Source organism: Cervus elaphus, chromosome 25 (genome assembly GCF_910594005.1).
Source record: "Cervus elaphus chromosome 25, mCerEla1.1, whole genome shotgun sequence".
Lineage (NCBI taxonomy): Eukaryota > Metazoa > Chordata > Mammalia > Artiodactyla > Cervidae > Cervus > Cervus elaphus.
This window is the reverse complement of record NC_057839.1, coordinates 10908627-10935747: the sequence shown is the minus strand read 5'-3', so window position 1 is coordinate 10935747 and position 27121 is coordinate 10908627. Positions and strand designations below refer to the sequence as shown.

At 43.2% G+C, this 27121-nt stretch overlaps 1 non-coding gene across 1 annotated transcript; it reads left to right on the top strand.

Annotated features, from left to right (window-relative positions):
* Positions 1-20706: 20706 nt before the first annotated feature.
* TRNAR-UCG lies at positions 20707-20779 on the top strand. Its single transcript has one exon. It is a non-coding gene; the product is annotated as a tRNA-Arg (tRNA).
* Positions 20780-27121: the final 6342 nt, after the last annotated feature.

The following is a 27121-nucleotide window of genomic DNA, read 5'->3' as shown; positions in this document are numbered from 1 at the left end:
GCCTCCCAAAGCCACATTCCTGCCTTTGACCTGGGCCCTTTCCAAAGACCTCTGCCTGGCCAAGGTTCGGCTAATGCGCCTGACCACCACAGGGCTATCAGTCAGCCCAGGACTATGACAGCTTCAGTCTCCTGTAAATTAGGAAGGAAAACATTCATTCCCTCTATGTCCCCTTCTGACAGACGGGGGTGGGGGGCAGGGTGTTCCCACAGCATGGTTCCTTGGCTCTTGGATTGTTCTGAGGTTTATTGCAACACCTGTCAGTTTACACACCCAGCTCCTATTCTTCAAGGAAAGGACAAAGGTCACCTGGGGGCCGTGGATGGGAGGATTTCATAGCCAGACCCCATGCTGCCTGTTCCAGAAACATCTACTGTTTCTGGAGGGAGAAACAACAGGACTCTAACAATAGGACCCTGCTCTTGGATCTGGCTTGCTGGACCATATTTATCCTTTTATTCCAAATAATAAATTATTCCTTGAGGAGGCTGCTTTTATCTCTGCTCCCCACCCATCTCCCACCTCCTAATCACCACCCTCCCACCCCAAAATACATCCACACACATTTGAATCCCATGGGAGACACAGGGACTCAGGCAGCAACTCACCCCCAAGTTTATCAGTTGGTGCAAATAGATTTGGAGGGTGGAGTTTTGGAGATTTGGGTAGGCTGGGGGCAATAAAAGGTGGGGCAATATCTACCACATTCCACAAATGAATACTAGCCAAGCCCTTTGTTTTTTATTAATTCATTTTTGCATTTCTCCAATTAGTCTGCATCAGGGAGGTCATGCACCAGAAGTTCATCTTCTTATAAGCTGCTGACCAGAGAATACTGATAGAAAGATCCAAGGACGGGGATGGCATTTTGAAAAGTTAAGGTATATAGTTTCCATTGAGATAATTTTTAAAGTTGAAAATGATGAAAAATGACAAGCACTTGTGTGTGAGGTTATTTATTTAGTACAAAAAAATCCCAAGGCTCAGACAGTGAGTGATACAATATGTAACATAATAATATAATTCTTCTCTATGTATTTTTCTAAGGGCTCTTAATTCCAAGTTTACTCTGATTTCCCAACTCTTTATTTAGAAGGCAGTTCCAAGAGAACTGTGGAAAAATAAATAGTGGGAGACTAGAACATCTTAGGTTGAAGTCTTTGAACACCACCTCCACCCCATCTCTTCCCCTAAGGAAAGTTTTTCTAGAATGCTTAAGAAGCCAGGAAAAGAGCTGCCCACACTTTGTCTTTGATTCTTTGGTTTTGCCAGCTACAGCCTTGTCCTTCAGATTTTATCTTTGCCTTTGGGGTTTCAACTATCACCCAAATGAAAATGCCTTGATTTCCATCTCCAGCTCTGATCTCTACTGGACCTTGGATATGAAACCCTCCAGAGCCACACCTTGTCCTTTCTCCCTTCATCTAAAACACAAGATCTAGAAGCAAATCTATTCATTTCTTTTTTCCCAAACTAGGTCTGTATCTGGACTTGTTCATTTCAGTTAATCACTGTTTTGTAAGTTCAGTTACAGTTAAATATATGAAAACTTTTCAAAGGATTGGGAGGCTTTATTTTTCCAAAAACTGAAAGCTTTTTAAAAAAACAAAAAAAAAAAGTTAGTTTTTTCCCCTAGCATTGAGTTGGAAGTTTATCCATTTCTCTTATTTCTTTTCTAAGGGAAGGAACAAAGCTGAACAGCAAGCAGACATGGATGGTGGCTGCAGGAGAAAGCCTGAAGGAAAGTAGTTACCGTGTCTGTTGGCTGAGCTGATGAATGGACAAGGAGTCCAGCCCCAGATGCCATTTCAGGATAAGATCAGTGGTCTAAAGCCATTGCTCCCACCTTCCCAGCATCCCTGGGGAGCAGGAGCTGGGTGTGGTACCCCTCTTGGATGTGATGCCGAGTTTCCAGCCAGCAAGGCCACGTGTGGATGGGCATCAACTAAAAATGCAAATGATGTCACAAGCACAGCTGCTGCTGTGTCCACCCTCGGGTTTTGCTCACAGCCTGGCTTCAGCCTGGTACTGAGCACATTCTCTGCTTCCCGGTCTTCTCCAGGCCATGCCTTGCTTCTCCCACCCATCTACTCCCAAGCGGGAGGCTGCAGCTGCCGCTGCTTACAGCCTGTTTCCATGGTCTCTTTCCAGGCCAGTGTCAAGAGTGGGAATGTGGACTCACAGCTGACACTGGCTGGCTCTTTGTCTTCTTGTCAAATGGAACAAATTGGGGGCAGCTGAACTATCTTTTCTTTTTATATTACTCCTCCAACTTCCAAATTTTTCTTAGTGGCTGAAAGCTCAGTCTCTGTCACCAGGCTTTCTGGGTTCAAGCCCAGGCTCCACCATTTTACAAGCTGTGTGAAAATTGGGCAAGTCACTTAACCTCTCTGTGTCTCAGTTCCCCATCTGTTAAACAGAGATAATAACAGGACTTATAAAATGAATAAAGGGATTAAAGGAATTAATATGTGTAAAGAATTTAGGATAGTGCTTGACTTATAATAAATACTGTGCTGTGCTTAGTCGCTCAGTCATGTCCAACCCTTTGTGACCCCATGGACTGTAGCCCACCAGGCTCCTCTGTCCATGGGGATTCTCCAGGTAAGAACACTGGAGTGGGTTGCCACGCCCTCCTCCAGGGGATCTTCCCAATCCAGGGATCGAACCCAGATCTCTTGCATTGCAGGCAGATTCATTACCATCTGAGCCACCAGGGAAGACCATGAATACTGGAGTGGGCAGCCTATCCCTTCTCCAGGGGACCTTCCTGACCCAGGAATCAAATCGAGGTCTCCTGCACTGCAGGCAGATTCTTTACCAGCTGAGTTACTAGGGAAGCCCATAATAAATGCTACCTATTACAATTTTTATTACTGAAAAGATGTTCACTCTACAGCAGCAGGTCATATCATGATTGAAATTGTCATTTCTAAGAGAGGTGTTTATTACCAGTAGCGAACTTTTGTTAAACATTTTACAATTTTAAGACAGGATATTCACTATTTCACTAAATCCTATAATACAGACAAGGAGAGGTTTTTATTATACCCAGAGAGGAAGCTCAGAGAATTTTAATAGCTTTCTAAGATCATTGAGTTTGTAAGTACAGAGTAGAAACAAACTTACAGCCATGTGGCATTGAAGAAGACTCTTGAGAGTTCCTTGGACTGCAAGGAGATCAAACCAGTCAATCCTAATGGAAATCAATCCTGAGTATTCATTGGAAGGACTGATGCTAAAGCTGAAGTTCCAATCCTTTGGCCACCTGATGTGAAGGAGTGACTCATTGGAAAAGACCTTGATGCTGGAAAAGATTGAAGGCAGAAGGAGAAGGGGATGACAGAGGATATGATGGTTGGATGGCATCACCAACTCAATGGGCATGAGTTTGAGCAAGCTCTTGGAGTTGGTGATGGAGAGGGAGGCCTGGTGATGGACAGGGTGATGACCCCTGCAGTCCATGGGGTCACAGAGAGTCAGACACAACTGAGTGACTGAACAACGACGACTCCACATTTCCTACTCTTTCTAACTCTATTAAGCTGCCTCAATTTTTATTGACTTGTTCAATCAATTTTTGCTGAGGAAGAACATGGTACTAGGGTGAGATGAAATCAGGTATGATGAAGAAACAGACACCAACAAAAAGACAAGTAGACAAACGGAGGTACAGCCTTTCACCCAAAGACAGTACCCCTCAAATGTATAAAATTTAATTGCTATAATTGAATGATGGATTGGATCCAGTTAACTATTTAAAGAAACTCTTCTAAACAGATGACCTCCTAAATCAAATTTTAATCAGAAAATCATCTAAATATTTTAGCAGGAAGGGATTCAATAGTAGGAACTATGTGCCTCTGAAACTCAGAAGAGTTGAAGGCATAAAAGCCACAGAGATGCTCTGATTTTTTTAGGAGATCACAGAGAGCCTCTATCAGGCCCTTAAGAAAATAGACAAATCACAAGATCTCAGTGGGAAGCCATTGCAAACTTCACTTACTACTTTCCATAGTCTGCCCCCAGCTTCTAGCAAGAAGTAATGGCTGATTCTCTTCTGCCATGGAAATCTCCTATCAGTGCCTTTCATTGGCTGCATCTGAAGAACTCTCCTGGCAAAGGAGTCTGAGAAATGTAGTTTCTAGGCTTCCAGCTCTGTGATAATTGAACACACTTAGAAGGGCAAGGACACTGTTGTTCAGTTGCTCAGTTATGCCCAACCCTTTTCAACCCCATGGACTGCAGCACACCAGACTTCCCTGTCCTTTACCATCTCCCCTAGCTTGCTCAAACTCATGTCCATTGAGTCGGTGATGCCATCTAACCATCTTATACTTTGTTGCCCTCTTCCCCTCCTGCCCTCAGTCTTTCCCAGCCTCAAGGTCTTTTCCAACGAGTTGATTCTTTGCATTAGGTGGCCAAAGTACTGGAGTTTCAGCTTCAGCATCAGTTCTTCCAATGAATATTTGGGACTGATTTCCTTTAGGATTGATTGGTTTGATCTCCTTGCAGTCCAAGGGACTCTCAAGCATCTTCTCAAATACCACAGTTCAAAAGTATCAGTTTAGGTGCTCAGCTTTCTTTATGGTCCAACTCTCACATCCATACATGACTACTGGAAAAACCATAGCTTTGACTATATGAACCTTTGTCGACAAAGTAATGTCTCTGCTTTTTAATATGCTGTCTAGGTTGGTCATAGCTTTTCTTCCAAGGAACAAGCATCTTTTAATTTCATGACTGCAGCCACCATCCACAGTAATTTTGAATCCCAAGAAAACTAAGTCTGTCACTGTTTCCATTGTTTCCCCATCTATTTGCCATGAAGTGATGGGACCAGATGCCATAACACTAGTTTTTCAAATATTGAGCTTTAAGCCAGCTTTTTCAATTTCCTCTCTCACTTTCATCAAGAGGCTATTTAGTACCTCTTCACTTTCTACCATAAGGGTGGTATCATCTGCATATCTGAGATTATTGATATTTCTCCTGGCAATCTTGATTCCAGCTTGTGCTTCATCCAGCCCAGCATTTCACATGATGTACTCTACATAGAAGTTAAGTAAGTAGGGCCTTGATGACAATATACAGCCTTGATGTACTCCTTTCCCAATTTGGAACCAGTCTGTTGTTCCACGTCCAGTTCTAACTGTTGTTTCTTGACCTGCATACAGATTTCTCAGGAGGGAGGCAAGGTGGTCTGGTATTTCCATCTCTTTAAGTATTTTCAATAGTTTGTTGTGATCCACACAGTCAAGGCTTTAGTGTAGTCAATAAAGCAGAAGTAGTTGTTTTTCTGGAATTCTCTTGCCTTTTTTATGATCCAACGAATGTTGGTAATTTGATCTCTGGATTCTCTGCTTTTTCTAAATCCAGTTTTTATATCTGGAAATTTTTTGTTCACAAATGTTGATGACTAACTTGAAGCATTTTGAGCATTACCTTGCTAGCCTGTGAAATGAGTGCAATTGTGTGGTAGTTTGAACATTCTTTGTCATTGCCCTTCTTTGGGATTGGAATGAAAACTGACCTTTTCCAGTCCTGTGGCCACTACTGAGTTTTCCAAATTTGTTGGCATATTGAGTGCAGCACTTTCACAGCATCATCTTTTAGGACTTGAAATAGCTCAGCTGGAATTCCATCACCTCCACCAGCTTTGTTCATAGTGATGCTTCCTAAGACCCACTTGATTTTGCACTCCAGGATGTCTGACTCTAGGTGAGTGATATTGTTGGGTATCTATAAATATGATATATAGTACTCTCCCATTGACTTGAAAAGTACCTGCAGATGGGGATGATTCTCTTCTTCAGGTCTGGAAACCAAAGTTTCATGGAGATAGGTGTCACATTGTCTACTTCCGTGAGCATAAAGGGCTTCCCTTGTGGTTCAGTCAATAAAGAATCCTCCTGCAATGCAGGGGACCCAAGTTCCACCCCTGGGTCAGGAAGATCCCCTGGAGAAGGAAATGGCAACCCACTCCAGTATTCTTGCTGAGAAAATCCTATGGACAGAGGAGCCTGATAGGTTACAGTTCAGGGGATCACAAGAGTTCGACATGACTTAGTGACTAAACCATCACCACCCACATTAAAAAGCTGAAAGTTTTTCCTTGTCCTATCTTATTGGAATTAAAGTCCCCAGAGATGCTGTTTGAGGGTACTGCTTTGAGACAAGTGGGTCCATATAAAGGAAGATGTCCTTCTGAGTCTCAGAAGATCTTGGGATTTGGGATACTGTCCCTTGTGTTAGATGATAAATACATGGGTGATTTGCACTCAGCAGTCAGGGAAAAACCCTCACACTGTGCATCGCTTATGGGGCTTCGCGGCCTTGGTGGTAGGTCCTGTTCCTGAATCGGTGATCTAGAAACAAGCACCCGATCGCCACACCATTGTGTTGATCTCTTTTCATGCTGATTCTTTCCTCCCGACAAAGTGCTTGGTCCACTCTCCAGGCTTCAGGTGCGCATGCCCCATCCCACTCTCTTCCTCCTCCCAGCCCTGGTCCAGAGTGATCCTCAGGGATGGGAGTCTTTAGCCAGCATCTCTCTTCTCTCCAAGTCCAAGTTGTCACAATGCTGATTTCCTTTCAGTTCCCAAGGGCTTCTCCTCTCTGGGCCAAATCTATTCCAACAAATGAAAAATGTTGGCCTTCAAAACAATCATTTCTGGTTTAAGATACAAGAGCTTACTCTGGAAGTGAAATCTGCACATCAAATACTGCTCTCTAAAAATATTTCCCAAAACAGATACATACATATACAGTTGCTTGGTTTATGACAGAACCACATTTAAATGAGAGGGAGATCTTTCTCGTAAGTCATGTTGGAACAGTTAGATATCTGTATGGAAATGTTAATCCCAATAGCTTTTATTTATTAATAAACTAATAAATATCTTAAAAAACAGAGTATTCTCATGACCTTGGCACAGGCCATAATTTTTAAAAGTCAAGACATAAAATGGACTAAGCACAAAAGAAAAAACTAAAAAATTGGACTTCATTAAAATTAGGGACTTTTGTTCTTCAAAGGTTCAAAAATGGCACCAGTGAGAGATAAGGCACAGATTGGAAGAAGATACATGCAATATATATGTCTAATATGAGACTGACACCCACAGTAGCCTATGAATCAATAATGAGAAGAAAGATAAATAACTGTAAATATACAATGAGAGGGAGAGTTGAGCTGCTGCTGCTACACTAGGTAAAAGAGAATGTATAAAGGACCAATAACCATGTGGAAAAGCCCTCAATATTATTAGTTATCAGGATAGTACAAGTTAAAACCACAATGAAATGCCATTACACACTTACAAGAATATTAAAATTTTAAAAAGATGGACAAAACCAAGTGTTGGCAAGGTTGTAAGCAACTGGAACTCTGATATCAATACATTGATGCTGGGAGTATGAAGTGATGCAATCACTTTGGAAACTCCCTGTCAACATCTAATTAAGCTAACGATTAATTGTTTTTCTAGATATAGGCCCAAGGGAAATAAGTATTTGCATCCAACTAAAACAAAATCCTTAGAAGCCTTATTCATAATAGTCAGAAACTGGAAATAACTCAAATATCATCAACAATAGAATGGATAAATATATATGAGATATATATATATATCACAAGACATCAAATAGGTATATAAAACAGTATTTTAATGATTTAATGTAAGTAAACTAGAAATGGATTATATATATGTATATACATATATATATATATATATAACTCAGCAATAAAAAAGAATGAGCTAATGCTCAAACAGCATAGATAAATCTCAAAAACATTATATTGAGTGAAAGAAGCCAACAAAAAAAGATACTCTCAGATTTTAATCAATATTGTATTGTAATCAATACTCTCAGATTACATTTATATAAAATTCAAGGACAGGCAAACGGGTCTATGATGATAGAAGTTAGAATGGCTACCTCTTGAGGTGTCAGGATGGCCGAGTGGTCTAAGAATGGCTACCTCTTGAGAATGAATGGGTGCTGACCGAGAAGGAGCCAAGGGATCCTTCTAGGGTGTGTGGGAATGTTTACGCCTTGATCTGGGTGGTGTTTACATGCATGTATACATTTGTAAAAATCTAGTGAATTGTGTTCTTGATACCAGTGCACTTACTGTACGCATCTCATGCTTCAACTTAATCAGAAAGGGAAAAAGAACTCATTTGAGAAATTAAAAAGATAAATATTAAATATTCCTGTCTCTTTCTCTTCTTAGAGCAATTTAAATTCTTCCCCCAAGAAATGTATATACCTGTGACTGACTTGGGGAAGGACTCCAAGCAAGAGAGTCTGGAAAAGAAAAGAGCACATGTTTGTTTAGTTGCTGTTTCATATCTCTTTAGCCTTTTGCTAGCCATGGAGAGACATATATGCTTCAGGATCGGGGACGGAAAGAAGAAAGAAGAGAGCACCCCCAATCAGGCTGCCCTCTAGAGCGCTGGTACACAGCATCATGCTGCAGACACACAATAGTAGATAAACATTTGCCACTTTTCTGACTGAGTCTTTCTAGGCAGACTGGGCCCCATTAAAGACCAAAGAGACAAGTCTGATTGCATGAAGGTGCAGGCTAATTTCACAAGACGCCCTTGAGTGGGCTCCCCGCTTTCAATGCAGAGCTGGGTGCTGTGCTCAGAGTGGCCCCTCTCTCTTAGGGGAGCACTCAGCTTCAAGTGGGTCAGGATAGCTCTCCTGATGAAGATTCTGGGCTCACCTGATTCTTGCCTCTGAAGCCTGGGAAAGTCCCTTTTCTTTTAAAACTTTCTGGCAGGCCTCCCACTCCCCCTCCTGCTCTGCTTGGTGGCCTCTGGGTAAATTAGACATGCTACATTTGAACAACCCCAGCATCCGCAGACAAGCTTATCTCAGTCTGGCCACAGACTTAAAAGTACCTGCACTTCACATTTTGGGTAATCCATCCTTTGTCTACAGAAATGAACATCCCCGCCCATGAACTCCTAATAAATATCTGGAAGATCTCAAGGAATGAACCTTGGCTGACCCGCACGTGCACATCTTTGAAATCCCTCCCTTCCGCACTTTCTGTGGAGCTGGGCGAGTGGTCTGAAAACCCTTGAACACTTTTGTGAATCATAAATTCAGAGAACTGTGAGTTTGGGGATTTGAGGAACAGATTTCAGGAAGTAGCAAGGAATAATCATGTTTTGGGTCATTTCATCATTGTCCATTCCCAAGAGATTACATATGTTCTCTGCCTGTATCCCTACAGATCCATACTTCCTGTTGGAAGGAAAGAAACCAAGTCAGTACTCGATTTGCAAATGATATTAATCAAAATTTTATTTTAAGTGACAGCTCTTGGTAATGTGGGGATAGCTCCATCTCTCACAGAAGATCAATTCTGTCTGTTTGAATGTGCATGAAAAGCAATGTATGTCCTCTCTGCATAAAGAATCATCTCATAAAAACATATTCCTTTCCCATATGGCACGTTTTCAGCCCTTGTTATGTGTGTAGTCAGAGGAACAGCAAGCAGTAGCTTTGAGCTGCATGACCAAATTCATGTTATTTTAAGAATCTAAGAGTTTGACCTCGGTTCAGAGCCATACTTAAAATGGATAGGTTTTATGAGTTGCAACTGTAAAATGGGAATTCTTTGTTTGATGAGTTTATTTCATCATTGCTATGGGATGGAATAAGTGACAATAGTGATCATTAGGGAGAGAAGCATTCATTTTTCCCTGTGTAGAATTTACCAGATCCACAGGGTTTGGGTTCTAGCCTAGAAGTAGAACCCTCTGGTGCTTGAACTTGTTTACTGTGGTCAAAAATATGACTACAGGGGAAAAGGATTAGAACATTTTTTAACGACTTCCAAAAGCATCTAAGACATCAAAAGGGTTACATGAAGCAACATTTTAATGGTTTGATGTAAATGAACCAGAAATGGATATATTGCATTTCGTTTAGAGGTACATGGGGATTAAAATTAAAGGGAAAATGCTTACAGAGAGGGTTTCTGACTTTAATAAATCACAAATGTTTCTAAGACCAATTCTGTGCTGCATAGGATTAAGAAAGGATCGCTTGATTTTCCTAAAAAAATGTTAATCTGTCGTATTTTTAACTCATAAGATTCTGTGTTAGCTAACAGTGTTTAAATACAAATCATCTCTACCCATCATTGAAAATGCTGAGGCTACCATGGAAACAATAGATTTCATTTTTTTTTTCAGTCTAAATAGCGACATTATCACAGCTCTGAAAAACGAAGCCTGGAACATGGTATCAGCAGAAATTTCAAGGATGTGTCAAGGTGGAGATTGCAAGCTTGTGGCCCATGACTGGATCTGTTTGGCACTCATGTTTTATCTGGCCCAGAGCATTCAAACTGTTTTTGAATTATTTGCCAGCATTTAAACAATCTGTTGATGGGATCAAAAAGTTAAGATTTCTGGTTTCTCTGGACAAATAGAGAATCTGGCCCCAGTGACCTTGATTGCCTGATGGCCACGTTGGCAGGAGCTGAAGCCAGACTGACTCTTCAGAAAGCAAGTTCTCCAGTTTGCTACAGTCCCCCTCCTGAGCTACTTCAAGCAGCCACATCACCTTGTCCCTCTAGGCTTTAAATGTGAGCCAAACCAAAGAACAGAGGAAGAATGCAACACCTGCTGAAAACTGCATCCATCTTAAAAAGCCATGGAGCATTTCTGCTCTGTGTCCTTCAAACGGAATATCAACTTTGTGTCTTCAAGTACAGTTTCTCTCCTTTACCAACACTCAATCCCAGATCTCTCAGTTTACTGCTCAGAGCCCCTTCATTGAAGAGGCAAGGAGAAACACAGGGAGCGGTGTCTCTGCTCAATACTTTAACTCTTCATTCAGTCAATGACATAGATGGTCCTTGAAACTAAAATCAAATTATCGAATTAACTATGACAATTATTTCTCAAAGTTCTATCTTCAGCCATTGAGATTTGGGGGCTACACATTCCACTGGCTATTTAATTATTACCAGGAATCTTTGGTAAGCACAAGATAACGGTTCTGCTGGCCCAAGCTTTTAACTAATTTAGACATTATCCTTAGGAGGGAAAGAGAATGGGATCAAGTGTGGCATGGGCCAGTTACAAACTATGATCACAGAAAACACCCTTAAATCAAGCCAACCACCTCACCCAAGTAAACTGCTTATTATAAGGAAAAAGAGGTTAAAGTGTACCTGAATCACTGCAAACCTATCATCATCATGGATAAGTAACTAAAAACACACTTGTAAGCAGAGAGGTACCATTTATATTTGCTTCATAATCTTGATTTGAGTAAAATGGCTAAAACTAGGCAATGTGTCCAGTTATAACTCATAAGGCAGCCACTAATTACACCCTAGAATAAGTCCACTTTATAAAAGAATGACATAACCCCTGGGTTGTGACGTACAGCACTGAGGTCAAGGTGACTCATGATTTCAGCAGAATTCGGAGCTAAAAACAATGCCCAGAAGATTCACCTTCATGGAATGACAAGAGTTAGCATTCAGTCCTGGACCCTCTTCTCTCCAACTGAAACCAATGCAGACAAGACTTACCACAACCCTTCCGTGAGTTATCTTCTCTGCTTGTGCTTCTTCTCAATCTTTTTTTGTGTTTGAATATTACCACTAAAAGATGATGCTGTGCAAGTGCTGAACTCAATATGCCAACAAACTTGGAAAACTCAGCAGTGGCCACAGGACTGGAAAAGGTCCGTTTTCATTCCAATCCCAAAGAAAGGCAATGCCAAAGAATGCTCAAACTACTGCACAATTGCACTCATCTCACAGGCTAGTAAAGTAATGCTCAAAATTCTCCAAGCCAGGCTTCAACAAACAATACATGAACTGTGAACTTCCAGATGTCCAGGTGGTTTTAGAAAAGGCAGAGGAACCAGAGATCAAATTGCCAATATCTGCTGGATCATCAAAAAAGCAAGAGAGTTCCAGAAAAACATCTATTTCTGCTTTATTGACTATGCCAAAGCCTTTGACTGTGTGGACCACAACAAACTCTGGAAAATTCTTAAAGAGATGGGAATACCAGACCACCTGACCTGCCTCTTGAGAAATCTGTGTGCAGGTCAGGAAGCACCAGTTAGAACTGTACATGTAACAACAGACTGGTTCCAAATAGGAAAAGGAGTATGTCAAGGCTGTATATTGTCACCCTGCCTATTTAACTTAAATGCAAGTACATCATGAGAATCGCTGGGGTGGATGAAGCACAAGCTGGAATCAAGATTGCCAGGAGAAATATCAATAACCTCAGATATGCAGATGACACCACCCTTATGGCAGAGAGCGAAGAACTAAAGAGCCTCTTAATGAAAGTGAAAGAGGAGAGTGAAGAAGTTGGCTTAAAACTCAACATTCAGAAAACTGAGGTCATGGCATCTGGTCGCATCACTTCATGGCAAATAGATGGGGAAACAATGGAAACAGTGAGAAACTTTATTTTTTGGGGCTCCAAAATCACTGCAGATGGTGACTGCAGCCATGAAATTAAAAGATGCTTGCTCCTTGGAAGAAAAGTCATGACCAACCTAGACAGCATATTAAAAAACAGAGACATTACTTTGCCAACAAAGGTCTGTCTAGTCAAAGCTATGGTTTTTCCAGTGGTCATGTATGAATGTGAGAGTTGGACTATAAAGAAAGCTGAGCGCTGAAGAATTGATGCTTTTGAACTATGGTGTTGGAGAAGACTCTTGAGAGTCCCATGGACTGCAAGGAGATCCAACCAGTCCATCCTGAAGGAGATCAGTCCTGAGTGTTCATTGGAAGGGCTGATGTTGAAACTCCAATTCTTTGGCCACCTGATGTGAAGAACTGACTCATTGGAAAAGACCCTGATGCTGGGAGGGATTGGGGGCAGGTGGAGAAGAGGATGACAGAGGATGAGATGGTTGGATGGCATCACCGACACAATGGACAGGAATTTGAGTAAACTCTGTGAGCTGGCGATGGCCAGGGAAGCCTGGCGTGCTGCAGTCTATGGGGTTGCAAAGAGTCGGACACGACTGAGTGACTGAACTGATTACCACTATTGCCCCTCAAAAAATTCTTTGAAATTGCCTCTTCTCTCTGTTGCACAAAACTCAACTGAGGCCCAGACCTTGCTGTCCTTTCTAGATGAAAACCCCAGGGCAGGGCAAAGATTTTGGTGTGCAAGTGAGTCCCTGTGGAGATCAGTAATTGTGATTTGCTTTCATAATTGATGACATCTGTTTACTTTCCCATTTTAGATTTATTCAACAAATATTTATTGGCTGTGTATTCCAGGCCAGATATAATCCCTGAGTTATGGCATTTAAATTAGTTCACTGGCTATTTCTCAATATCTCCAGGGATGGAAAATGAAACCCTCACTCTGCAACGCTTGTTAGTATATGATCTTCCACTTAGTGACACACTTTCTCAGGACTAGTCAAAGATTTTCTGACTTATTCACAACATATCTGTTGACTTAACAATACTCATTGACCTTTTTTATTGTTGTTGTTCATGAAAATACTTTTCAAGAACATATCATGCGTAGCAATCTTAGTCATCATTTGAATATCCTTTTTCTTTCAAATGAGTTGAATCCATTTAGTAGGAATGTTTTTGGTAGGTATCTTGTCTCCTACTGGAGAAATAAGGCAATTCCTTTGTTATTTTAAACAATTTGTTCCACTCAGGTATGCAAACTTGTTCCTTTGTTGCTACCAGTTTGTGATGTGTGAACTGGGCATATCTCAGGGATGGTATTTTCATTGTCAGCTCTCAGTAACTACCAAGTCTTTCTCAGTACTTACTATACTTGTCCAGAGTTGAAGAAGAATCTATATAATAAGACAAGAGTTTCCAACCAGTTAAAACTACCAGCTGAGGAGTCAGATAACAAAGCACAGTGCCACTGTAATGGTGTCCCTGCATGACAGGGACATCTAGCATCATGCTGGTGCACGTGCATACTCTGCCTCCTTGTAACTCTGATTGCAGAACCTGACCTTAATGATGCTCTTTGGATGTCCATAGGACTTCCCAACAAAGACACCTTGCAGGGCTCTCTCAGAACTCAAGTGTGCATGAAGAGAAAAAGGAAATTGCAGGAGATGTTGGATACCAGAAACCTGGACACAAAAAATACTAAGAGAAGCATGAGAGAAGAGAAGTCTTCCACTCTTCTCTCACGATGGATGCTTGGTTATTTTGAGATGCAGTGTGTTGACAAGGAAACTGATGTGAGGGTACAGTGAAAGCTAATAACTATCAATTTTGGTTAAATATAGAACTTATAGATAAATGAGATGCACAGAATATTGATATTGATACATGTGACCCAATGGAGAAAAAAAAAAATCTATCAATTTGGACCATAAACTCAACAATCACTTATCCTTATTTTTATGAATGTGTGCTGTGCCATGCTAGGCTGCTTGTCATGTCCGGCTCCTTGTGACCCCATGGACTGTAGCCTGCCAGGCTCCTCTGTCCATGGGAATCTCTAGTCAAAAATACTGGAGTGGGTTGCCATGTCCTCCTCCAGGGGATCATCCCAATCTGGGGATTGAATCCACATCTCCTGCATTGTCTGGTATGTTCTTTACCACTAGTGTCACCGTGGAAGCCCTTTCATGAATGTACCTTTTGCAAAAAAAAAGCCACGTGATAAGTGCAATGGAGACCAGTAGGCAGGTAAGAGGCTCCACAGCACGGTGTGAAGAGGAAGAATGCATTCAGCTTATTTCACCTCTGCAGTCTGCATCTTATAGTGAAATGAGCTTTCACTCTGTGCAATAGTCTGGCCAGCCACCAAGAACTAGACTTAATTTTTACCCATGAGTATAAATTAGTCCAGCACGCTGACTGCAAGACCCCAGAGCTCAGCTCAGACGGAGCGTGCTTGAGCCCCCCCATGGGTGCAGCCAGGTCTCTTAGGCCCATCAGCTAATTAAGCTCACTTCCTGAAGGGCGAATTCCAAATGAGTGGGGGTCATGAAATAGATATAAGTGAGATGCTACTGAGATGGTCGGTAAGAGGAAAGGTCATACCTTCACTAGAAGTCTGATATGACTTATAATTTTGTAAATATATATTTCTTGAACACATACAGGGTGTAATTCATGTCTAAAACACAGCAATTACATTAAGTTTTTATCTTTTATTGGAAAAGACTGTTAAAGGAAGTGAGTGAGTGAAAATTGCTCAGTTGTCTCTGACTGTTTGAGACCCCATGACCTATACAGTCCATGGAATTCTCTAGGCCAGAATACTGGAGTGGGTAGCCTTTCCCTTCTCCAGGGGATCTTTCCAACCCGGGAATCAAACCCAGATCTCTCCCACATTGCGGGCGAATTCTTTACCAGCTGAGCCACACGGGAAGCCCAAGGAAAGTTAAAGGAAAGAACTGTGTTTATCTGACTTGGCTAAAGGAAATGTTCAACCCCAAACTGTTTCAGAAGCATTAGGTCAGTTCATGTGAAATATTATTAATGACTCAGTTTTATTGAGGGGAAACTAAGTTGCTATCCTGATAGTTATCTTTCTTGCATGGTGGAAAATTCAAGAGTAGAGTTATATTAAGAACAGAAAAAAATATACAGAAAAGAACTTCAAAAAGCCAGGAAGACACCTTAAAAACAATCCGAAACATTGCTGTTCAGAAATAATGTAGGAAGAAAAGGGTCATCAACAAAATAAGAGTCAGGGATTGATTTGGGCAAAATATCAACTACTTTATATTGGGACAATTTCACACTAGCTGTCAGGTGAAATGTGATGATGGCTTTTTATTCTTATGACAGCCCCATAGGAAATACCAACATATGACTGAATGTTAAAATTGATCAGGAAGACACCAGTGAAATGAGGTCAACTGAAGGGGGGAACTGAGTGGAAGCCTACAAAAGCCCAATAAAAGTGAAAGTCTCTCAGTCATGTCTGACTCTTTGCCACCCCGTGGACTGTAGCTTGCCAGGCTCCTCTGTCCATGGGATTCTCCAGGCAAGAATACTGGAGTGAGTTGCCTTTCCCGTCTCCAGGGGATCTTCTCGACCCAAGGATCGGACCCAGGTCTTCTGCGTTACAGGCAGATTCTTTACCATCTGAGCCACCAGGGAAGCAAATGTCATTCCAAATGACAAGAAGTCTCAGTGGGAAAAGGACCCCATGAGCCTTTCTGCAGAGAGCTGAAAAGGGGGAGCTTGCACAGGAAAGGAAAAGTTAAATATAGCCTGATAAATCAGAGGAGGAGACTGAAATCAGTAAATGTCAGCCAGGTGAAAGGGGGAAAGGGAAGGTGGAGAATGGTAGCTTGGCTCTGCAGGCATCACCTGGGGGTAATGTGATGAAAGCAAATGATGCTACAAACCTTTTAAGGAATTGATGCAAAGAGAAAATTTTAGATGCATGGGTATACTTAGGCCACAGGGGAGAAGGCTGTTAAGTGGTGTTTCTGCAACTCCACAGATACTGTCTATAGATTAATAGATGCACCCTCAGGCGTATTATTTTTCAAATGTATGCACATGGAAGCATGAGGATGTCAATAACTGTGAGGAGTCTGAGACTGTGCCGTATCTACAAATTATGAAGTTAGCCTGCAGGTTTCATGGCTGCTGCCGAGGACACAGAGACTCTTGGATCAGAGACGAAGGACATCTTATTACTTACATCTTGGGCCAGTTCCCTGAGCCCCAAGTCCTATGGGGGTGACAAGAGGAGGGCCAGGCTACACCTGCACATGCACTGAACTGTCCTGTAGGGAAGAGATCTTGAACTTAGGAAACCTGGATCATTGTAGTGGGCTGCAAACAAAGCTTCCTCTTGCTTCAAAGGGAGACATTATTTCTATCCTCCAAGAATGATCTCTATACCAGTATTGTGTTTGTGAGATTCATCCACATTGCTGTGTGTAGTTTGGGATTATTTATTCTCATTGCTGTATGCTATTCCATTTGTAAACATTTCACAACTTATTTTTATGCATTCTACTGTTGATGGCCATTTGGATGATCTTCAGTCTGGGGTTATTATGAATAGTGTTGCTTTGAACATGCTAGTTCATGTCTTCTGATAAACAAATGAATTTCGGTTGGGTACATCGCTATGGGTAGAATTGGGTTGGTCATATGGTATGCATGTATTTAACTTTAATAGGTGTTGCCAAACATTCTACCAAAGTAGTTACAGCAGTTTACGCTCCTCAATAGCATATGAGGGTTCTGGTGGCTCCACATCCTTGCCAACACTTGATATTTTCCATCTTTTTTCTATTCGCTACCCTAGTGGCTATAAGTGACTGTCCGTGTGCGTTAAGCTCCGTGTGCTTTGAACATGACACAGTTTTATTTTTCTAGTCCACACTTTCAACTCTACTGTCAAACCCTACTTTCTCATCACTTAATGGTATCTTAAGAAAATCTCACAACTTTTAGGTCCTTTTCATTAACTAAAATTTAGTTTGATTCAGTGTGAAGTTTCAGTCTCTGATTCAGAGCTCTTTCCTTTCTCCAGTCCAGACAGACAGGTTTTGCAGCTTAAGAGGTGTGTGGAGTAGAGAGGTGTGTGGTCTCCTCTTTTTAACAAAGCAAATTCTCCTTCCTTTAATAGGTTCCGTTTCTGGTTTGGAGGCAAGGAAGATGGTGGAGTTTTTTTTTAATGTCTTGCTAATTAGCTTATATGAGCTCACAAGTAGTCTTCTTTTGATTGTGGCTCCTTCTCTGGCTATCACTGGTTCAGTTCAGTTCAGTTCAGTCGCTCAGTCATGTCCAACGCTTTGTGACCCCATGGACTGTAGCACACCAGGCTTCCCTGTCCGTCACCATCTCCCGGAGTTCACTCAAATTCATGTCCATTGAGTTGGTGATGTCATCCAACCATCTCGTCTTCTGTCATCCCCTTCTCCTCCTGCCATCAGTCTTTCCCAGCTTCAGGGTCTTTTCCAATGAGTCAGTTCTTTGCATCAGGTGGCCAAAGTATTGGAATTTCAGCTTCAGCATCAGTCCTTCCAATGAATATTCAGGACTGATTTCCTTTAGGATGGACTGGTTTGATCTCCTTGCAGTCCAAGGGACTCTCAAGAGTCTTCTCCAACACCAATATTCGGGAATATATCCAGTGTCCCTAGTTCCAGGCACAGGGCTTTAAAATCCCTTGGAATTTCCCCTAGTGTAAGGACTGTCTTTGTTGTGCTAATGAGATGACTCTGGTGGGTTCCTAGATTGCTTCAGGGTGGAGGCTGGTCCCCAGAAAGACCAGGAAGCCTGTGATTAGAGTTGGAACTCTCAGCTGGCTTAGGAGGGGAGAAGATCTGGAGAGGAGCTGGAGATTCAGTTAAATCTCATGGAGCGGGATTTAATCAATCCTGTCTATGCAATGAAGCCCCAACAGAAATTCTGGATGCCAGTGCTCAGCAGAGCTTCCTGCTTGGTGTACACACTGATGTAGGCTGATGTAGGCTGGTGTGTCCTGATCCTGTGAGGATAGGGCCAACAAATTCTTCATTCCCTCCCAGACCTCACGCTATGTGTACCCTTTATAATCAAACTAGAGTGGTAAGTATAGTTCTTTCCTGAGTTCCGTGAGTCATTCTAGTGAATTTTTGAACGGAGGGGGTTGTGGGAACCCCCAAATTGCCAGCCAGTCAGTCAAAATAATAGGTGGCCTGAGGACCCCATGTGCAGCTGGTGTCTGTGAAAGTGAAAGTCTCTCAGTCATGTCCCACACTTTGCGACCCCATGGACAATACAGTCCATGGAATTCTCCAGGCCAGAATACTGGAGTGGGTAGCCGTTCCCTTCTCCAGGGGATCTTCCCGACCCAGGGATCGAACCCAGGTCTCCTGCACTGCAGGTGGTTTCTTTACCAGCTTGAGCCACCAGGTGCCAGGCCCCTAAACCTGAGGTGTCTGATACTGTATCTGGCAGGTACTGTCATCACTGGATTGTAACACACCCCTGCTGAAGTGGGAACGAAACACCTGAGTAATCCCCAGGCTCCCTCTCCATGGCTGTTGCCCAGGACTGGTTCAATGGTGGAGCTGCACGTGGAGTTCAGCAGAAGCCCATGAGGCCTCTTATAACTCAAAACCTCTAGCTCCAGCTTGACCATTTCCAGCTCCTCCTGCTCTCAACACAGTGGCCGGTCCATCAGCCTGTTGCCATTGGAACACCCTGGGCAGCAAGCAGCCATTTTAGGGGAAAAGCTGGCAATGCAGGTCCAGTCCAGGTCCCTCCCTCCATGCCCATGAGATCCTCGGGAACTATGCTTGTGGGAGTGCAGAGAGCTCCACCAACGCCCTTCCTCCCGCTTTGCCATCCCTCTCACAATGGCACAGGGGCAGGGCCTTCAGCCCGCTGCCTAAGCCCAGCTCCAGTCTGGAACACGATATGTCAGTCACCCCTTCTCATAGGCACTCCACAATCTTTATGTTGTTGTTGTTCAGTCACTAAGTTGTGTTCGACTCTTTGTGACCCCATGGACTGCAGCACGCCAGGCTTCCCTGTCCTTCATTGTCTCCTGGAGTTTGCTCAAACTCATGTCCATTGAGTCAGTGAGGCCATCTCACCCTCTGTCACCCCCTTCTCCTCTTGCCCCTTACCCTCAATCTTTTCCAGCATCAGGGTCTTTGCCAATGAGTCGACTCTTTGCATTGGCAATCTTTATAAATAATTCCTTTGGGAGTTTCCCTACTCCCCATTTGGATTAAGGAAAGGAAATATACCCTTCCTTAAATACCCTCACTGTCATTCCCCTCTGCCCCTAAATTTAGATTTCCAACAACTCTCTTCCCAATCTCTTTCTATGGGCTATAGAGGGACTGGTGCTATGGAATGAAAATGGAAAAAGAATCACATGATTAGGTGTGAGAGGCCTTAGTAGGGAGGATAAATATCTATAATAAGAGATGGGATTTGGAAACTGCAGATAAGAGAGAGAACTGGTCCTGCTGGGGACTAGATGTAATTCTCTGTTGCCAGTTTATCTCGTTTTCTTTCTCTGCTTCCTCCATTGTAGCAGCACTAATTACAGGCGGGGGAAGGTGAACCCTGCATGACTAAATTGGATTATTTTTATTGTTTCCACAGGAACCACACCATGTGGGGAATGTTTGTTCAGGAACTATGCTGTGTTTGTATTCATTTCATTCAATTGTCCACAAGAGTGATTGAGTTTTATGTCCTATAACTTTAATACCATGAAATATGCTTAAAGTACATTGATTTTAAACAGGATATGAATTTTAAAACTCCTGAGCTTCCCACTTCCTCATGTTCTGTCATTATTTTATTTAGTTGATCTCCCCTCTTGATCTCCATTGAGCTTTTAAAAAGTATAAAAGCCTGAAGGCCGTTTACAAACCCCTGGTCTCAGCCTTTCCCCCTGGTGACCACTCCCCTGCTGAGGAGTTTAATGCAGTGGTGCTTCTGTGCAGATCCTAGGAGGGAACAGGACAAGAACACCAGAGTGGGTAGCCATTCCCTTCTCCGGGGGACCTTCTCAACCCAAGGATGGAACCTGGATCTCCTGCATTGCACGCAGATTCTCTACTGTCTGAGCCACCAAGGAAGTCCCGAACAGGCAGCAGGCAGTGGAAAATCCTGGTTGGACTTGGGATGTATGACCCTGTCCTCTGCAGCTGAAGTCAACAGTGCCACCATCTCCGAGAAGGCTGGCTGCACCTAGCTGCCGAGTATGTTATGACCACGTGGCCTAATGGATAAGGCGTCTGACTTCGGATCAGAAGATTGAGGGTTCGAGTCCCTTCGTGGTTGGTTCCATTTTGTTTAAAAAAAAAAAAAGGAAAGTCATGCCTTAACCTGAGTTCACATTCAGGCACCACCACTTTGGGAAGTTGCTTCCCCCTTTCTGCCCCTCCATTGTGTGACTTGTACGATGGCAATAAAAATACAACATCCCTAACAGGGCTGATGGATTAGATGAGATAATGCCTGTAAATCCCTGAGGGAACTGCCTGAAATATAATAGTGCTTAATAAATATGACATGCTCTTCTGAATAAGGGGGTAGGGTGGAGTGGGAGTGGAGAAGGAATGTTCTTAGTGAATGTGGACAGAATCACTACAAATTCTCTAAGTACTGTAGCATTTTTGTGGACTGTGCTGTCTCCAGGAGGGATATACAGCTTTTCATTAGGTCGGAGGGCCTTCTTGGTGAAGAAGGAAATTATCTCATCCGGGTTCGTGTTCCGCGGTTGCAGCGCCTGCTGATGTTGATTTAGTTCACTTAGCAAGCCACACACCACGCTGCCGCGCTCATCGCCCTCCGCATTAGCTTATTAATCCTCGAGTTATTCCTCTACGGTTCAAGGGCATATTGGCTTTCCAGCGGAGGCAGGAGAGGGGCTCCAGCCTCTCCATTTCCACAGAAATAATGGGCTCCAGCCAGGCCGAGAGGGAGTAGCCGAGCCAGCTCTGTCCCTCCTGTGCCCAAGGCGCTGGGAGGTTTCATTTACACTGAAGACTTTTTCTCCCGAGAGCTGAGGTTTCCCTTGGAGGCATTTTATTTGTTAAGCGAGAAGGAAGCCGTGGGAATCAGAGAGCAGAAACTGGACTGGTCATCGGCTTGGTGTTTAGTCCCTCCTGCTGTCCCGGCTCTGTGCGTGCTTAGTCGCTCAGCGGTGTCCAACTCTTTGCGACCCATGGACTACTTAGCCTGCCAGCCTCCTCTGTTCATGGGATTCTCTGGGCAAAAATACTGGAGTGGGTTGCCATTCCCTTCTCCAGGGGATCTTCCTGACCCAGGGATGGAACCTGGGTACAAAAATCGTAAATTTCTAGCCCTCATTTCCACCTCTATACTAGAGCATACAGGATCGGATCAGAAAGATCTCCATGTTTCCTTTCAATGGGAACACTCCAGGGTTCAAGCTTTTGCAGACAGGAGATGGCCTCTTGCGATGACCCTAAAATCTTGTTAAATTAGAGGAAAATTTAACTTTAGAATTTTCTTTGTAATTAAGTAGTATTATGCAAGATTTGACAATGGGTCAAATTCGTCACTATATGTCAGCAAGTAACAGTGGAAAACTGCCCTGGGCATCTTTAGACCCAAACGAAGAGCAGAGCAAGCCATCAAAGAGGGTGTCTCTGCTGCACTGAGGCTGAGCATCCCACCCTGGGCTCACCCTGACCCTTTTGGCTTTCTCCAGATGCAGTGGGTGGGGCTGCTTCCCGCAAAGCTTCCAGGCAGCTGCTGCCCTTGGAGCTGTGTGTCTGATGGATGCCAAAGACAGTGAGCTCGTGGCACGGCTGCCTGGTCCAGCGTTCCTCTCCAAGGGCTCTTCTCAGCAAAGGCGCCTCTCTCGGCAAATGTACAGATGGTTTAGGGAGCATCTAGCTGAATCACCCAACTGTTCTCTGGAGTGTTGGTGGCTCGGTTCTACCCACCCCGGCACAGCACCCCGCAATGCCCAGGGTTATCTCTGGGAGCCACTCGTGGAAACCTGTTGCTGTTTCTCACGAACATCTCCAGAAGGCAGAAGCTCTGGAACGTGATTTGTGAGTCTGGGGTCATTGTCTCAAACGCTGCTTTCACTGCACTCTGAGTTTCTGAAGGAGCAGTCTCTGAGTAATTCTGCAGAGATTTAAGGCTGAGTCTTTATCCCTCATGGCCCCCCGTGAAGTGGGGTGGACTCCAGTTTCTCTGGCCTCCCGACAGCCCGCTGTCCTGTGAGGCCAAGTTACTTGGCTATTCAGACTGGAAAAATCTGTTTCTGAAGGAAAAAGTGAATGAGGATGGTAACAGGAGGAGGAACCTACCTCTTGAGCTTCTTGTGTGTTGAGTACCTTGTGTGTCCAGCACTCCTACTCTTATCACCATCTTAGAGAAGAGAAAACTAGAAAACGGGAGAAACACCTTTCTTGAGACCACAAAGTCTGTAGGTGGCAGAGCTGGCTCTAAACCAGGAGGGAAGTTTCTGCAAGGGTCGCCCGCTTGCAGCCCCGGAGAGACCACAGTCTTACTCTGTGGACGGTGACTACCCTCATGCAAGGCCTGTGGGTGTCCGTTCATTTGTGTGGGTGCTCAGCTCTGGAAGCATCCTCAAGCTCCTCTTTGAGTCCCTTGAGGGATGGTAAACCCTGCCTCAGTGCTGGAGAAGAAAAGGAGCCTGCAGGTGAAGCTGCTGCTCTTCTTACAAAGGGGCTCCCCCATCACTCACTATGCCCCCCCAACAAACTTCAGAAAACCCCGCAGAGTTGGGGCCAAGTGCACCAACTCCTCTGAAAAAATTCATTGGCATCTGTTGTACCTCCCCCAGTCCAGTCCCTGTTTTCTCAATTTCAGATTTTTCCATAGGTCTTGATATTTTTTCCAAGTGGTTTTTTTTTTTTTTTTATAATGCAAATCATTTTTTAAAAATTAGTTCTTTTACCCTCGTGGTTTGTCATTTTGACCAGTCTTTTGGCAAAGGGGGAGGGCACACCATACAGCTTGTGAGATCTTAGTTCCCCAACCAGGGCCCTCAGCAGGGACAGAGTGAAATCCTAACCACTGGACCACCAGGAATCCCCCCAAGTAGCTTTGTATTAAAGTATTATGCTGTGATGGCCAAGCACTCAACTCATGCTCAGTCATGTCTGACTGTGTGACCCCAGGGACTATAGCCCGCCAGGCTCCTCTGTCCATGGGGATTTCCCAGGCAAGAATACTGGAGTGGGTTGCCACTTCCTCTTGTAGGCGGTGTTCCTGACCCAGAGATTGAACTCATGTCTCCGGAGTCTCCTGCATTGGCAGGGGTCACCTGGGAAGCCCTAAAAAAATATATACATATGCAAAAGTGCCCTGGGCTTCCCCAGTGGCTCAGACAGTAAAGAATCTGCCTGCAATGCAGCCTGGGTTCAATCCTTGGATTGGGACGATCCCCTGGAGAAGGAAATGGCAGCCCACTCCAGGATTCTTGCCTGGAGAATCCCACGGACAGAGGCGCCTGGAGGGCTACAGTCCGTGGGGTCGCAAAGAGTTGGACTCGACTGAGCGACGAAGCTCGCACAGCACAGCAGAAGTGCCCGCATCCTAAGTGTGCGACCTGAGGACTTTGTGTGTTAGCACATTGAACACTCTTGTATTAAACAGCACCCAGCCTGAAAAACAGAACATTACCAACATCCCAGAAACCCCTGTCTGCTCCCCATCCACAAAGATGACACCTATCGTGACGTCATCCACCATGGATCAGTTTTGGTTGTTTCTGCGCTTGGGAAGGACACTGCAAGTCTATACATAGCAGACTAACACACATATGCTTCTCTGTGTTTGGTTTCTCCTGCTCGGCGTTATGTTTGTGAGATTTGCCCACAGCACTAAATGAAGTTGTAGGTCGTTCATCCTCATTGCTGTCAAGTATTCCATTGTGTGAATACAGCAGTTAATCCCTCCGTTCTTCAGTTGATGCACAATGAGTTGCCATTTGGGGGCTATTATGGTTGGTTATAAGCCTCAATTTTGAAAAAGTATTTGGTAAAGCATCACAATAGGTGCTGAGTAATTAGGATTCCAGAATTATCACCCCATCATCAGTTTGGCTCCCCCAGATGCTTGGGGTTGGCAGGTGAAGTCAGGGAAGACTGGGACGCCCTACAGTGCCAAGTTTATTTCAGAGAAGAACTGCATTAACAAGCCTAGGTGGGAAGGAATACGGGGTCAACTCACGCCCTGAAATGTTACCAGAAAGGAGCCCGACTCCTTCTGGTGGTCAAGAATCCTGCTGGTCTCAGTCCCGCAGGGAAGACCATGTTACAACCAAAACTCTTTGAGACAATGAGGAACCTTATAATTAATGGTCCAGATAACTCAAGTGTCATGACACAGTTGGAGGATGGGGATCTTGAGACCTGTAGATTACATTTTGAGGTAGAACTCTGTGACCACAAATTCAGTGCTGTTCTCCTCAGTAAATATTTCGGGGAAAGCTTGGCTGTAGGTGACCTGGAATGGCCAGCATTTTAAACTACATATTTTAAGTTATGGGCATAGCTCCTAAGTAAGAACGACATAAACAAAGGATGTTCTAAAGGTCGTTAGTCTTCGGAAGATATCCAATTGCATACCCGACCATGTTTGGAAAAGCCGAATGAAGTCAGAGAAACTTCAGTCAGAGAATCACCAGGAGTCAGAGAATCTGATGATAGCACAGTGTGGGGACAGGTACTGTAAACCAAGGCTCAGAGATGCCAGATAACTCTCTGAATCATGTACACAACTACTGGAAACAGAAATGCATCTTTTATTTTATAAGACTTTTAAATTTTTCTTATTTAAAAAATTTTTATAAAATGTGTGAAGGTTACACTCCATTTATAGTTATTACAAAATATTGGCTGTAGTCCATGTGTTGTACAATACATCCTTGTAGACCGTCTCACACTTGTAGCCTGTATCACGCCCCTCCCCTCCCCCTCCTCAGTGAGGAGTAAAAGACTAGCAATCACTAGGTTTTTTAGTTTTTTGAGAAACCTCCATACTGTTTCCCGCAGTCGCTATGGGTGTGGAGCAAAGGGAACCCTGGTACACTGTTGGTGGGAACGTAAATTGGTGCCGTCACTGCAGAAATACAGATTTTAAATTATTGTAGTTTTATAAATAAGCTCTTCCTTTCTTCCCTGGTTTCCACACAATTTCACAAAACTAGTAATAGGTATAAAATTTCTTTGACCTAATAGTGTTAAAATTTTGTTTTCTGATGCTTGTTAACACATGATCATTTTGGCAAAATTGAACATTGAGAAATATATAAAGGGGAAAACAAAAAACACCCATCCCCCATCCAGTTGGCCTCTGTTCACATTTTGATAGACTCTTAAAGCCATCATGGTTTTCACTTCTCTCTCTCATGTAGTCTATAATACAGGGTCATACTGTATAATAGCAATTTAAATCCTCTTTATAACTTACTGTCATATTGTGACTATCTTCAAATATTATAAAGAGACTTGAAAAGCAGCATTTTTGTCTATCATATGGATGTGTCAAATTTCTTTAACTTCTTCTTCCATCACAGTGGAGTACAGTACACTTCCAATTGATTTAACCAAGACACGGCTCCAGATTCAAGGCCAGAAGAATGATGCAAACTATAAAGAAATCGGGTATTGTGGGATGTTGCATGTGTTAGTGACAACGGGCAGAGAAGAGGACCTGAAAGCGCTGTATTCAGGTAAGTAGACCTTTGTGTATTTATACTTCTCTGCTGATCTTTCAAATGAACAGGCTTCATACTAAGACTTTATATAGAAAAAGTGTAAGTTTGGGGGGTTTTGAAAAGAGCAAGTAATAATGGTTGATTTTTTTCATTGTTCATTTCAATTTTGTTTTCTGTATACACATTTTATGTAGTGAATATTGTGAAACTTTGTTTTAATTATTTTCAAATACAGATAATAATACAAAAATTATGTTTGTTTTAAAACATTCTGTAGTTTCCTTTTTCACTCTGAAAATAGCCTACCCCTAGGTTCTTCTGAATTACTGAAGTTTTTTTCTATAAGGAACCAAACTATTTAGCATATTAAAAAGCAGAGGCATTACTTTGCTGACAAAGGTCCATCTAGTCAAAGCTATGGTTTTTCCAGTAGTCATGTATGGTTGTGAGAGTTGGACGATAAAGAAGGCTGAGTGCCAAAGAACTGATGCTTTTGATCTGTGGTGTTGGAGAAGATTCTTGAGAGTCCCTTGGACTGCAAGGAGATCCAACCAATCCATCCTAAAGGAAATCAGTCCTGAATATTCATTGGAAAGACTGATGTTAAAGCTGAAGCTCCAGTACTTTGACCACCTGATGCGAAGAACTGACTCATTGAAAAAGACCCTGGTGCTGGGAAAGATTGAAGGCAGGAAGAGAAGGGGATGACAGAGGATGAGATGGTTGAATGGCATCACTGACTCGATGGACTTGAGTTTGAACAAGCTCCAGGAGTTGGTGATAGACAGGGTAGCCTGGTGTGCTGCAGTTCATGGGGTTGCTAAGAGTTGGACAGGACTGAGCGACTGAACTGAACTGAACTTGCTATAAGGAAAATGTTACGGTATTTTCTGTGGATAAGAGTTGCAGTGGGCTTCCCGGGTGACTCAGTGGTAAAGAATCTGCCTGTTCAATCC